We start from the raw sequence: 14,961 nt of genomic DNA, 5'->3' as shown, positions 1-14,961 counted from the left end.
ATTACCTATGGGTTTCCTTTCTACTTCTTGGTTATGTTTAACAAGAATCATGAAAACAGTAAATAATAAAGTTAACCAGGGTTTCTTTGTGCAATTCTACATCACTACAGAGCACCTCCACATAGCAAAGAAGGGAATAATGACTCAAAGTCTCATTTTTTAGAAAAAGATTTATTTATTTATTCATGAGAGACATACAGAGAGAGATGCAGAGACATAGGCAGAGGGAGAAGCAGGCTCCCTACAAGATTAAGACCCAGGGAAGCAGACACCCAACCGCTAAGCCACCCAGGTGTCCCTGAAAGTGTCTTTTAAAGACACATTTCCTCTAAAATGTCAAAGTAATTGAGGAAAATATGTTTCTTCCCCTTTTGATTTGTAAATCACTGGTCTAGATCCTCATCCAAGATAGTAAGTCAGAAGAAAAGAAGGAAGAGAGTAAGAGGAAGAGGATAATAAAAGGAACTTCAATTGAGTATTGTTAATATATGTTTTCCCATGAATTCTCACACCATGAGTTGGATATAATTCTTATTCCTGTTTTACAGGTACAATAATTGAGGCTCTGTGAAGTTAAGTTCCCTTTGCAAAATCATTCTACTGGGCCAGCACATTAGACCTGGGGTTTGAACACAGGCCTTCCAAAATTGAGGCCCAATGGGCATGCTTTCAAAAAGGACCAGGGAGTAGGAAACCTGGGGTTTGAGATAGAATGCCACAATGAAGACATTAGAGCTCACTGTGGGTCATCTTGAAAGCCCAGAGAAAGCAAAGATGAAATTTGGAGAGGAGAGTCCTGAAGAAGAGTAGGAGAGATGGAGAGCAAACCCCGTCCACTTCTGATCCTTATTGGGTAGCAGGTGGTAGGAAGAGAAGGGGCACAGTGGCAGCAGTCACAGGGAAAACACTCTGGAGGGAGAAGTGGCCACATGTGAGAAATGAGCTTGAAATCCACAATGGCATCCACAAGGCCAAAATGTCTTTTTAGCATATGCCATTCCCCTAATAGGCAGGTAATTGCTTTAGTACCGTGGCGGAGAGGAGCCTTTGGTTTGGGGTACCTTATTAAGATGTTGACAGACCCTGGAGAGTTCAGAGAGGAGCAGGGAGATGATTACAGGGGCTGGAGGGGTTGATTTATGAGGCAAGATGGAAAGACTGGTGCTGTTACCACTTGGATAAATGATAGCTAAGGGAGACATAATGATATCTATAAATATTTGTAGGGCGGAAGCAGTGAGAAGAGAAGGGATTCATGTGCTACTGATGGAATACAATACCCTCCGTTTCCCTTTGCTGAACTGCCAGGAAAAACTTTCTGACAGCAGTGTCATCAGAACCGCAGAAAAATCAGCCACAGGGGAAAGGGTGAAAGTGACAGCCCAGGATCACTTAAGACCAAGCTCCAGGAAAAATAGCAAAGTGTGTTGAAGGGCATCTTCTGTCTGCCCCAACTCAGGAATGGCTTGGAGAGGCTCTCATAGAAGCTGTGGGTACTGGGGGGCGCCCAGGGCTCTCCTTGTTCCCAACTTAAGTTTCACTCTCCTCTCTGCACCAGGCAGCTTCATTCACTGTGTCCTTGTTCACACTTTCTCCTTACCTTAAAATCCCCTCTACCAGTTGGCATCTACCTATCCTATACTCACAACAAATGAGAGCTGGCAGCAGTCCAAGGAGTTAGCTGGCTGGGGATACAAAGGCAAGGCGACCATCGCTGTCTTCAAGCTGATGGCTAACTGGAAAACCAAACAATGCAGTGTAATGAGTGTGACAGTAGACTCGGGTCCAGGGTACTCTGGGATAAAGAGAGGAAGCCCCTAATCCAGATTGGGGAAAATGGGAGATAACTTCCAGTGTTGACTTCCACCTGGGCCATGAAAACAGCATGGTTAAGACATCCCAACCCCCACCCCTACCCACACCCACACCTTCTTTTTTTTTCTGGGGAATGGCTTACCATAAGAATCCCACTTCCACTATGACTTAGAGAAGACATGCTGGTCCATTCTTTCTCATAACTTCACAGAAGACTCATAGATGTCTCCTCTGTTTACCTGTGATAGCCCAACATAGTCCTTGACTCTTGCCTGAATTCCTAAAAAGCCAGACACAGAACCTCCAACTCCCCATTCTTTGTCTCATGAATTAATAACAGATTAAAGATTGTCCTCCCAGGAGTCCTAGGTGGCTCATTCAGTTAAGTGTCTGCCTTCGGCTCAGGTCATGATCTCAGGCCTGAGATCATGCCTCAGACCCTATGGTTCCGGGTCCTGATATCAAGCCCTGTGTCAGGCTCCCTGCAAGTGGGGAGTCTGCTTCTCCCTCCCCCTCTTCCCTGCTCATGCTCATATTCTTTCTCTCTCTCCCTGTCTCAAATAAATAAAATCTGGAAGGTAGGAAGGGAGGGAGGGAGCAAAGAAGAGAGGGAGGGATTGATGGAGGAAAAAGGAAGGAAGGCATTGCCCTCCCAAAATTAACTAGATACAATTCCTGTTCCGTTTACTGACTGAGACTTATGATTTCAAAAACAAACCCAACTCTAAAATCACCCTACCTGTAGTTTGTCCACTCCTTTCTATAAAAGTCTGAGGCAAAGCTATCCTGCTGAGACACTCTGATCTTTAGATCTCCAGGGTTCTCCCTAATGCAATAACCGAAATAAAGTAAGTTTCCTTACTTGCTCAGTATTTGCTAAAGGCAAAGGAATCTTGAAGAATGAACTGCAGTTAAGGAAAGAGGCAAGGATGCATATGGAACAGAGTTGTACCAAAAGAAAGAACCTCATGCACAGGTCTGAAGCTAGGAGAAGAATATGTAATGGCACTGCCATGGTTGAAGCGGCCATATCTAAGGTGGAAGGAGGCAATGAATTTGACTGGAAAAGGTCATTAATCATTTATTAAAGGACTTGACCCTAACCAAAGTATGTTTTCTGACTCTGTTTCCTTACTATAAAAATGGAGGAAAAAAATAATAACGATCTCATGAAGGAGGTCACATGGGCAACCTTCTGACCCATGAAAGATGCTTAGGACCTGAGCAGTGTCCCTAGCCCAGAATGTTGCATGTAGACAAGAAATTCGATCTTAAGTAGTCAGTAGACACATGTTCCCACATCACCTGCTATACTCAAGTCTGGTGCCACATGGATCAGAAGCCAGCACAGACTGGCTCTAATGCCTCAGACTGTGTGCTAAGAGAGCCTACCCTGGTTTAGGGTGCACCACTATGGTTCAAGCTTCTCAGAATGCAAAAGGGCAAATCACATTTACCTCAAGAATATAAACCTACCTGAATTCCCAGAGCATGCTGGCCCGATTGTATACCTTAGAACTTGAGCAGTGTCAGCCTGGTGTGCAGATGCACACGGCTCACACTGGCTATCTACTGCGTGGATGGTCAGTCTGACCCTGATTCAGATCCCAGCCCCTGCCCAATGCACTGCCACTTGTGGCAGCTGCAGTTAGTATGGACGATTGGTTAGGAGGGATAAAAACAGATTTCCCAAACCAACTATATTCAATGCAACATATTTTTCATATGTTTAATGGAACAGAAATTTTTATTTTAACCGACATTTATGGGCATTACCAGTGTTCTGTGGAGGGAGCAGAAACCTGGTGGGGAGAGATAGCAGGTATAGGAATCATATTATTTTTATCATAAGATTAGGGCACTCTGTGTTTTCCTCCCCCAAGGCTCCTTTCTCCTCCTCGCAGCCTAGAAAAACAAGAGATTATAGATGGAGGCACAGCTGTACAAAGCCCCAGCTTGGTTAACCCTTCCTCCATTGCAGTCCGGGTACCAGAGATCCCATTATTTAATGCTAATGTATTGTTTTTCCACTGCCTGGCTCTCGGAGATCCAGATTCTTGGCGCCACAGACTCAGGCATCAGCCAAAGCAATAAAGAGGAGACAATTCTTCATTATCATCCCTGGAAAGCTACTCCGTGACAATGAGGGAACTGTGGTTTGGGTTGTTTGTGTTTCTGTATATATTCAGAAAGCATGTCCCAAAGTTGTGCTTTTTAGTGACAATCAGCTTTATTTACTTTAACCATCCTCCTCCCTTACTTTGCTTTAATAAATTGCAGCTTCCACGAGATCAACAGAGATGACAAACTTGAGAAGGAAGGTCTTTGAGACAAGTTATGTCCTCTGCTGTAGTTCCCTCCTCCTCTTTGATTCCCACCACATCCTCAATAACCTTCTATCCCATGGCTCCTCCTTCCCTCCATCTCTGTCTCAACTGTTTTATTTCTTCAGATATAAAGAAAACGCTGGCTGTGAATCAGCGTTGTAATCCTCAGTGTAACCTTACAAAGCTGTGTAAACATAGTGAAGTCAATCAAGCATGGCTGCACTTCTGTCTCCTGTGAAAGTGGCCCTGAGGCCTTTCCGGCCTCTCCACCGAATATGGAAATATGATTCCACACGCCTCCTGTGCGCCCTCTGCCACCATAGTGTTAGAAGAAGTAGGACACAGAGTGGGAAACTTTATTTCATTATATTACCTCTGATGAAACAATGCAAAGTAACATCCAAGTTTCTGGAGTGGAATCATCTTTGTAAATGGCATAATCTAGGACAAACCTCAAAGTTCAATTCCTAAATAGTGTTTAGTATTTGCACAGCATCATTTGCTGGCCTTCTATACAGCTGGCCAAACACACTTAGCTGACCATTCTCCTGGACACTGTGGATAAATGAACACTGTGGATCAAAGGAAAAGTGGACCAGTACTAGAAAAGCCAAGGGCAACCCCATGAGAGTAGTCTTATGTTTGTAGCAAAATCTAGATAAACTTTCCCTCCGGCAGAGTGAGCAAGGAAGCTTGTAGGATTACGTTGGCACACAAGATGAAGTCCAGTGAATAGTCCATTCTCCAATCTCTGTTCCCCATCGTAGTCTTCTCTTTGTGTTTTAACCAGGACTTAGAGTCATGAAATATACTCCCTGGCTTAGAAAACTGCAGCAAGTGGCCTCAGTTCTTTTCAGCCTGGCTCTGATGCTGAAAACCATACCTCTTGGAACTTATGAGCATATCACAGATGCTGAGCAGGTGAGCTTTAAAAAATGGGATTCCATCTGAATAATCTGTCAGGCTACAGACGACAAAAGCTATTTCTGACTCCAGCCGGAATGAGTGATTACTTTGATAACAAATTAAAACAAGCTTGGAAATTGGAAATTACCAGAATTAAGCTATCTCCAATGAATGACTAAGCTCCCCCCTTCAGTACATTTTCTTCTATATTAGCCATAAACATGAGCTCTTCATTAATAGAAATTGGTTCATTGCTACTGGCCACAAGGGGAATCTATTGGATGTGTGGCACTAACTTCCAACCTGATCAAAAAGACAACTTGTTCCTAATGTGAGTGCTTTCTTGGGAACTTAAAAATTCTTTATGTCCCTTTTGGCTTCCTGCATACAAAGCCAATTGTAATGTTCAACTTTAAATGTTCGAATATTTTCTCTGTATGGGATGTTTATGGCACCAAATAATTCCTAGATGATTACTGTTTTTAATAACTAGTTAATTACCGTATTAATCAGAAATGTCCTTTTGGCTTATAGAAGGTACCAAGGGACAGAGGTAAGAAACAAAGATATTCCTGTTGTAAGCCCCTTGCACAAAACTTCTGAGCTCCTATTCAGAAGAAGTGTTGCTAATAGGAAGGCTCAATCCTTAATAAAGAGGAAACAATTCAGCTTTCCAGCTAAGTGTTCAAAGCATTCAAAATGAAATGGGCATCCTGTGACCTCCCAAATTCCTGTGTATCCCGAACACATAATTGAATCACCCTTTTGTGCTTTAACTTTGTATGGTGGGGAATGTTGTCATTTGGTCTCAATTGTATTCAAACATTTTCTGTTATTGCTTTATTTCTTGATCTCTGATCTATAAGCAGTGACCTTATGCAATGATGAACTAGAGGGGTTAATATTCCAAAGAGGCTGTGATTTTTCTTCATATTTGTCCTAGCCTTACCAAGCTTCCATTTCATCAGGTGACCCTTGACATCTATTTAGCTAGCAAGTTTTGTCTAAATCACAATGGCCATATTCCCTGCTGTTCTCCCTACCTCCATTTCCCTGTGGTGGTCTTCGTGGATAGGTCAGATATGGAAGTGATAATGACATCTGTTCTAGCTCTCTCACTCATTCTTATGGCAAGAATGTGTGTGTGTGTGTGGGGGGGGGGACATGTGTATCTAAAGAAATAATGAAAAACAGCCAGTGAAAATTTTGCAAAGTATTGAGTATTTCATTAGTGGAACTGCACCAGTATTTTTTTGTGTTTGATGAGATGGTGATTTTCCTGCCTCTCTCTCATACTGAGCTTGATGGACAAGCCCTTCTTTAATGTACAAATAATCTTTATGACCCTTGTAAGCAGGTCTGATGATACTCAGCTGAGTAATGTACCAGAACTGAAATTTCCATCTACTTGATGTTTTGCACAGAGGTTTTGATGAAGTCACTGTCACCTGCTATTAACTTAATATCAGTTCTTAATAGGGTCCTTCTCTCACCATCTCCACACTGTTGGGGTCCAAATTAATTACTAAGTAAAAATTCTGCCACATAAATCCACACTTCTCAGAGGCAGGGATGGGGGTGGTGTGTGGTAGTTTTTAATCTCATTGGAGAGCTCAGAAAGCAGCCTGTGGCAGAAGATTCACCTTCAAGACATATCTAAGAAGTCAATCAGAAAAACCAGAGTTCCCTGAAAAGTAAGGCTCACTTCTTCATGCTCAAATCTTGTATCTTCTTTCTCAGCATCTTTATATTTATTATCAAAAATCACTAAACTCTTCAACTACTGCTCTAAGGTACTAAGGTATGGTTAGGGATAACAAAATGCTCCTTAAAAATAACCCATTCAATAGGGGGAACCTGGATGGCTCAGTCAGTTAAGTGTCTGACTCTTGATTTCAGCTCAGGTCATGATCTCTGGGTCCTGAAGTGGAGCCTCACATTGTGCTCTGCACTCAGCACAGAATCCCCGTGAGATTCTCTCTCTCACACTCCCTCTGCCCCTCCTCCCACTTGTGCTCTCTAAATAAATAAAATCTTTTAAAAAATCAGATATCAAATGTATCAAAAGTATGAAACAGAGAGTGTGATAAGCTAAATCATTAAAATTCTGATATTCTTTAAAGTTGTGAATAAAAACATAAGAATTTTAACAATCTCCTCAACAGTCATTGTGTGTTACTTAAAATTTCACCATCAGAAATAAGTTTGTTATTAAATGATAATATCCCTCAAGGGTCAGAGGAAGGGAGGAAGAGAAGAGGATAAAAAGAGCTTAATCTCTATCAGGCACATGTAACTTCCAGTGAATTTGATTAGAGTATCACTAGTAGAGAAGACAGAGTGCTCAAGGTGTTCAAGAGAACACAGACCAGTGGGATACCCTGTAGTTGAGAAGACGGCAAAGGGTCTTTCCAAATGTTTGGTAGAATATTGAGAATAACTTTGCCTAAGTCACAATTCTTACACTGCAGATATCCAATCTGAGATAAGAAAAGGAAACGTGGGTAGGGCCTATAAATTTTAAAAAAAAATTGCAAAAAGTGAGAATAATAAAAAGCTCAGAGATACTAAAAAATCCCATTAACATGTAGAAACCTTGCCTTTACTGTTTAATCAGATGCTAACAAAACAGATTTCCCATTCCACCTTCTCCTAACATCAAAAACTGCCCTTATGAAGCTTCTTTCAGATCCCATTGGATCCCTTTTGCCGTCTTTACCTTCCACTTTCTTGGTTCTAACCACCTACACTTGCAGCTTTCTGTAGCTGGATTTCTACCTTTAGCTGCTAAAGCCAATTAACCAGCTCAGGTAAAGCACAGATAGTGCGTAGAAGTTTGTGTCACCAGGCCCTTAGCCAACAACTGACCACTAAGGCCACAGGGGTATGACAGCCTTGCTCCTTTGCCTCAGGTGGGATAAATCCTGAAGCATGACTCACACTACAGAGTTTTCCTGGGTCAGACTAAGGTTACCCTCCTCAGATCCCTGCCTGAAATCTCAGCCTCACTTGGCTTCTTCCCTTTTCCTGAATTGCTTTATTCCCTTCCTTAATAGATTCTTCTTTACAAATCATTTGTACACAGTTCATCATCTTAGGACCGCCTTCTGGGGAACAAAGATACACTGTTGCTGGATATATCCATCTGAAGATCTGGATGAAAACTTCAACTTATTGTGCCCAAAACCAACATATTACCTTGCCCCACCTATCCCTCTGTCCTACCATTTCTATTAGAAATGCCAGCATTATTCTCATGGTTACCCAGGCACAAAGCTTTGGAGCCATTTTTAATTAGTTCTTTTTTACTTAATGACTTACATTATACTGTCTACAAAACATCTTCAATTATTTAATACCATTTGGTTCTCAAAATACACTTTAGAAATCTATAGGCCAGATTTGATCATTTCAGTCCTAAAGTGAGGTAACAAAGGATAAAGGAAACTAAACAGCTAGTAAATTGAGTAATTAGAACCAGGACCTGTGCCTTTGACTTTGATTGACTACTCTTCTACAAAGCCAGATGTTCTTCCTTCAGGATATCTCTCAGACGCTTCCCTTTATTCCTGTTTCTTCCACATAACCTTGATTTTGACCCCTGATATTCTTTCTTAGGTTATAGCAATTTTCTACTCAATGGTTACTCTGCCTCTATTTCTCCTTATTGCATACCTGTGTGCCCCTGCAAGATTACATAGTCCCTACATCACCTCCGATTCTCTTCCCTGTGATCTGAGTCCTGCAGACATTTCTAGTTTTTGCTTGTTTTGTTTGTTTAAAGTAGGCTCCATGCCCAACGTGGAGCCCAGTGCAGGGCTTGAACCCACAACCCTGAGATCAAGACCTGAGCTGAGATCATGAGTCAGACGTTCAACCAACTAGGCCACCCAGGCATCCCCAGATATTTCTAGTTTTAACTCTTATTCTTTCCTTCAATCTAATTCTAGGGTTTATCTGTTACTGAATCACAGCATAGCTATGCTTAATAGTACAGCAATGGGTACTTTGCAGTGGGGTGCTGCTGTAACAAACACATGAAATGTTTCCCACTGACACAGGAACCAAGCAATGAGAGACAATAAAACTGATGTAAGAGGTTGGAAAGATTGCTGTGCATGTATGCACTGAAAGAAGTACTAAAGTTCTTAGCAGAACTGCTGCCTGCTACATAGCTAGGAAGGCAGACCACATGCCTAATGAGCTTATTGCACTAGAGGAAGAGGTTGGAAAACTTTAAGTCAATAGTGTATGCTGGAAAGGTGATTTGTTTCTAGTCTAGTGGGTTGGCCATAGAAGTGATGACACCACCGCCAGGTCTACACATGAAATCCACTCTATGCAATCCTGCAGCGCTCTCTCCCTCCACAGGGACCTTGGAAGCCTTATGTAGAAGTTGGCAAAATCTTGAGATGGAAAGAGCTTAGGCCCCAACAAGTGATGGAAGATCTGTCTCCAAGTAAAGCTGCCAGGACCTGAATTGGACTCAAATGAAAGGTAAATAACTGGTGACTGTATTAAACCCTGAGATGCTGCAGTTTGTTCTGATACCAAAGCATGTCCTAGGGCATCCTGTTTGAGAGCCCACTGCCTACATCTTCTATTCCAGCACCAAGCAGAGTGCTATGGATAGAGCTAAATGTTCAGTGCTTCTTCAATTAAATAGAAACAAAAGCTCGTATTATAAACTGATTTTAATGAATCAAAAGTATACAGTCATTAATGGATACTCGTGCACAATAACTACATAATATAAGAAATAAACATCAAGGAAGAAAATGGTGATTATGTTTAATATCTCAAAATAATTATTCTTAACAGCTATGAGTCATACTATTCAATTATAACAAAGTGAACAGAAAACAATAATTAGTTGAGACATTTTCAGAAAATACTCATCATAATCCCCCAAATTGTTTTTATTTATGTAAATCATTAAGTAAATGGGTGAAATTTACAAGCTGCACTCTTTATAACATATTTATTATTTTCTTAGTTAATACAATAAAAATATCCTAGTGGTGATATATTCCCTTAAAGGGGCAGAAAATATTAGTCAACAATTTCAGCAAATAGCTCAGAGCATGGGAATTCAGGCTTGTTGGAGTGTGTGACATCCACAGTACTCAAGACTGTGTTCACAAAACCACTTCTTCAATGACTCTGGTTTGTGGTGTCTGCTTCTGGTGGCCCTATCCTGCTGCATCAGTCAAGGTGAGTTCCCTAAACATGACGAAACCTGACACAGTGACATATAACAAGCCAGCAGATACTACAGTTCACAAACGATTAGAATGACTTTCAGAGACACAGCCTTTCCTACCCTACTAGCCTCCACAACTGCCAGTTTGGTCTCAGCACAATGAACGTATCAGCCTCCTCTGAGTCCCATGGCTGGGAACTCAAGGATCTATTGTAGTAAACCCAACCTAACTCATTCCAGTTCACTATCATTTAATATCCTTCCACTCCTACACTCTGAGTGCCTTTTTCTCGTTCTACCCATACCCCAATGTCTGGTTCATTAATAACCATGTAATGAGATAATGGCTTTTAGTCATTAGGGATCTTTCCAGCTTCTCTTCAAGTTTTGCTGCTCCACTTCCCACACTTCTTGCTAGAGTCCACCCTCGCCTTGCTTCCACTCAACCCAGCTCTCCAATGTACCTTTCCTCTGATCAGTACTGCAGCTCTCCCTGCACTGAGCTGTCTGATACCAGCCTGGGCTCCACAACACTGGCTCTGCCTCTGTCCAGACCTCCATTTCATCCCCTAACATTAGAACTCTTCCCAGGCACACACCTGCACCTCACACTAGCTTCTTCTGGATATAGTTAAAGCACATCCTTAAAACGTGGACTGGCAAAGCTAGTCAAGAACATTAAAACTGATGGGTATACTCTTGGGCTGTCCTTCTCACTGTCCCAAAGCATGGTCACTATGGTATACAGAGTCTCTGATGCTCACCTAAGACACTCATGTTTGACCAAACTCAGGAAACCATAACTTTAAAAACCTTTCCTGTATGACCCCCACATAACCCCCAACCCCAACTCCTGTCCCACAAGAGACTTGGTGGATCTCATGCAAATGCCATGAAATAGATCACAAGGCAGAAACTATCCCAAGATTGACTACTGGTAATATTAACATACACATGAATATTGGCATAGAGATAATGAATGATGGTATGCCAATTGCAATGTGAAGCATTATTTATTTCAAGAACTATAGGGGATAAAGAAGTAACTGTTTTCCAGAATTTCTGGGAAAATATCTCCATGAACAGTGGGGCATCTTGAGTTTGGGCAATTTGCCTAAGGAATTAGTGTCAATGGGAATACATTCCTAAAACTTCAAGATGGTCTCAGGTATGTTTAATTGTGTTTCCCACCTGTAAAAAGTTTTAAAGCACTTACCTCTTTTATATTTATAAATCATATCTATATACTATTGTATGAATGTATCACATATGTTATAAAAAAAACCTTCGAGGGATCTCTGGGTGGCGCAGCGGTTTGGCGCCTGCCTTTGGCCCAGGGCGCTATCCTGGAAACCCGGGATCGAGTCCCACGTTGGGCTCCCGGTGCATGGAGCCTGCTTCTCCCTCTGCCTGTGTCTCTGCCTCTCTCTCTCTCTCTCTCTGTGTGACTATCATAAATAAATAAAAATTAAAAAAAAATAAATAAAAATAAAAATAAAAAAAACCTTCGATACAAAATTTAAAAGATGAGATGGGAGAGAGACAAAAAGAAGGAAAAACTAAATAAGCTCTCATATTTTCCCCACTCCCAGTGAACTGTCTTATATACTCCCTGATGAACAGGAATATCATTTTGGTGATGGCTATTCCAACAAAAGTACAGTGAGCCATAAATGCGACATTAAAAGAGTCAGTGATATGATCAACATCATTCAGCAAGGAACAGACACAGGTGGACAGGACTTTAAAATCCTATTTCTAAATTCCTGCTTTCAGCTCAGAGTACAAGTTTTATCTGCAGCTGGAACATGCCTATTTGTCTCCCTTCTATTGATAGAAATTGTACTATATGTGTTATGGATGCCATGGGTAAATCTCTCACCATCTCATCATAAAGAAACCTATGGGATATTCAACATTTCCCAGTCATCTTTGTTGCCTGGTTCTTTTGCCCAGATTTCCAATTTGGATTGTTTCCTTGGGGATTCATGTATCCCATTCTTTGCAAGACTTCTTTCTTGTACATCCATCTACTGGATCCTTCTATGGGAGATGTGAAGATGCTGGTGGGGAAAGAGGATCCAGATGCCTTGGCATTTTTGTTTCCATATAACAGGCACCCACTAAAACCAGCTAAAGGGCATCGTGAGCTGTCCTTGACTCTCCAGAGCACAAATAGCATTTATCTCTGGGCAGCGGGCAGCTCCAACGCGGGTTTTTGTCAACCTGTCAATTTTTTTTTTCTTAAACAGAAAGCAGAGTTCAGTAAATAAAGATAAATGATTGTGCTCCTTCTCTGCAGACCCTGGAGCTAAACTGAACAGGCCTCTTATGGTTTGGCCCTGCTTCATTGACTGTTCAGACAGCCCAGTAATACGACAGATGTACCCAGCCGTTCCCTCTTCCCCGCTGTCCATTAGATTATGTTCATTTTGTCTGAGATGCCATTAGAAGTCTCAAGGTCAAAGAAGTCACAGGGAAGAAAAGAGGATGACTAATTTTTCCTGCAGTCCTTCATTGCCCAAAGAGCCTCCAGACAGGTGGGCTCTTGCTTTGTGAGGGGCACAAATGGTGGGGAGGGGGCTCCATGCAATTTACTTGAAATAAAATGCAGGTGTGCAATTAACTCAGACACTTCTGGCAACCAGCACAGCCCAGCACTGGAAGTTTTATTTCAATCAGGAGAGAATACCATTTGGGATATTCTTCCTAAATGACAAATGAATGATTTGCCTGCAACAACATGTTAAGGAAGAGCCTAGGGAGCAGAGAGAGCTTACATTTCTTTCTCTCTTTCTTTTTAAGAAATAAAGGTAATTTTGTTTTGGGGTCCCAAACAGTGTTTCCCTTGGGATTTCTTGAAGCTATCATGCAAATAGGGAATTTGTCCATGCTTAGCAACTGTGATTATGCACGTAATGTTCCTTGAATTTATATAGTGTTACTCCTGAGCTCAAAGCACTTAACGCACATGGCCACATCATTAACACTTAGAATCATAGAATGTGAAACCTGGAAAAGACTAAGAATCACCTGCTTCAATTCCTCCACAGACAGAAAAACAGGCAGTGCCATCATATGGGGTCCTTTACTTGCTTCATCCATATAAGGGAGATTATCTTTCTAAACAATGGCAGGGGGTACATTTTCTTCATCTCTAAAAGTCCCCACAGCATCTAACATAAGCCTGGATACAAGAGAAACACAGACGAGTCATACCATTGACTGATAGAATTATAGAGTCAATAGTTGAAAACTAAAAGACCACATAATCTCTCTCAAATTCCAGGAGTTCTGCCCAAATATTCAGAAAGGGAACGTACAAAGAGGAAATTACACGGAGGGCTGCAGGTCCCATCACTATTTCAACCAAATCCACTCTCACTTAAGTTTTAAATATTTTGCAAGATTATATGATACAATATTATTGTTTGAAGAAAAGTTCTCCACTTGTTTAAAAAAAAAAAACTTAAAGAAATCCTCATATAGCATCTCAGAGAGAGTATCATCTAACTTTCCCTTGATAAAGTATGGGAAAAACAACAGAATTTAAATCCCATTCCATAACACCTTGCTGAGTTGGGGCTATATGAGGCAAAGGAAAAGTGTAAAAAAAAAAATGTACAGTCATCATATGCATGTTTCTGATGCTTTTTCCTATCCAACTGCATTCAGCAAGTATGTATTGAGCATCTTGTGACTACCACTGCAGTAGAATGAAGGTTGTGTGGAATACCAGAAAATAAACTCCTTATGAGCTTTGAATGTATTGGGGCAGAGAACATTTTTTACATATGTAAATAACTACACATTTAAGAATATAAGCACCAATGTGCATAGTTCAAAACATAAGAGAATAAACAAAAGATAAATTAGGTCAAAAGAGGGGAAAGTGGAAGTGTGTTTTACTTAGGATCTTAGATACCATTTCTTTATCTGATGGGTAAGCAGGGTATGAAATAACATGATATGCTCAAGATTACTCAACCTAGAAGAAACACAACTGATGGCTGCTCCTCACATCTCCTTGCCTCCAGTTTAGTGTCCTTTTGTAGACTGTGCTGTCTTCTTTAGACTGAAGAACTAGACTAAGAAGAAAGCAAGGTTTAAACCAGGAAGGGAGACAGGAGGGTTCTTTCAGTGAAGGAGGAACAGAGGCAGGGCTCAGTGGGCCACAGTCAACTCGCCTAGTAAAGGAAGTTAGATCATCACAGAAAACTACATTTGGTAGTCAAGTCTAATCTCTCTGGAAGGCACTGTTCAAAATTCTGTGGGTGTATCCCCCCCAAAAAAGTGATGTAGTTTCTGCCTCAAGGAACCCTCTTTATTGTAAGGGGATAAGAAATATTCACAGACGTCTATAATTCAAACTAAGGTGAGGGCCATACTAGAGGGGCAATCAGTGCTTGGCAGACTGAGAGTAACTACATACTAATGACTGTCAAATCGCATCCAGATTTAGCTTCTGCATTTCAGACTCATACATCCAGCTGCCTACTCGCATATCCACCTAGATGTCTTATGCTCTCCTGAACTTCAAAAGTCCCAAAATGAACTCATCACTGCCTCCTCCTTCCTACATTTCCACCCCCAATCCTCCTTTCAAGTTCCTTGTCTCAGTCACACACCTCAGTAGCCCATGTTAATCAGGTGAAATACCACTCCACCCCACCCCATCTCTACTATTACTTAAGCCAGAAACCCAGGAGT

This window comes from Canis lupus, chromosome 7 (assembly GCF_003254725.2).
Source record: "Canis lupus dingo isolate Sandy chromosome 7, ASM325472v2, whole genome shotgun sequence".
Classification (NCBI taxonomy): Eukaryota; Metazoa; Chordata; class Mammalia; order Carnivora; family Canidae; genus Canis; species Canis lupus.
The sequence above is the reverse complement of the archived record's forward strand: the minus strand, read 5'-3'. Positions refer to the sequence as shown.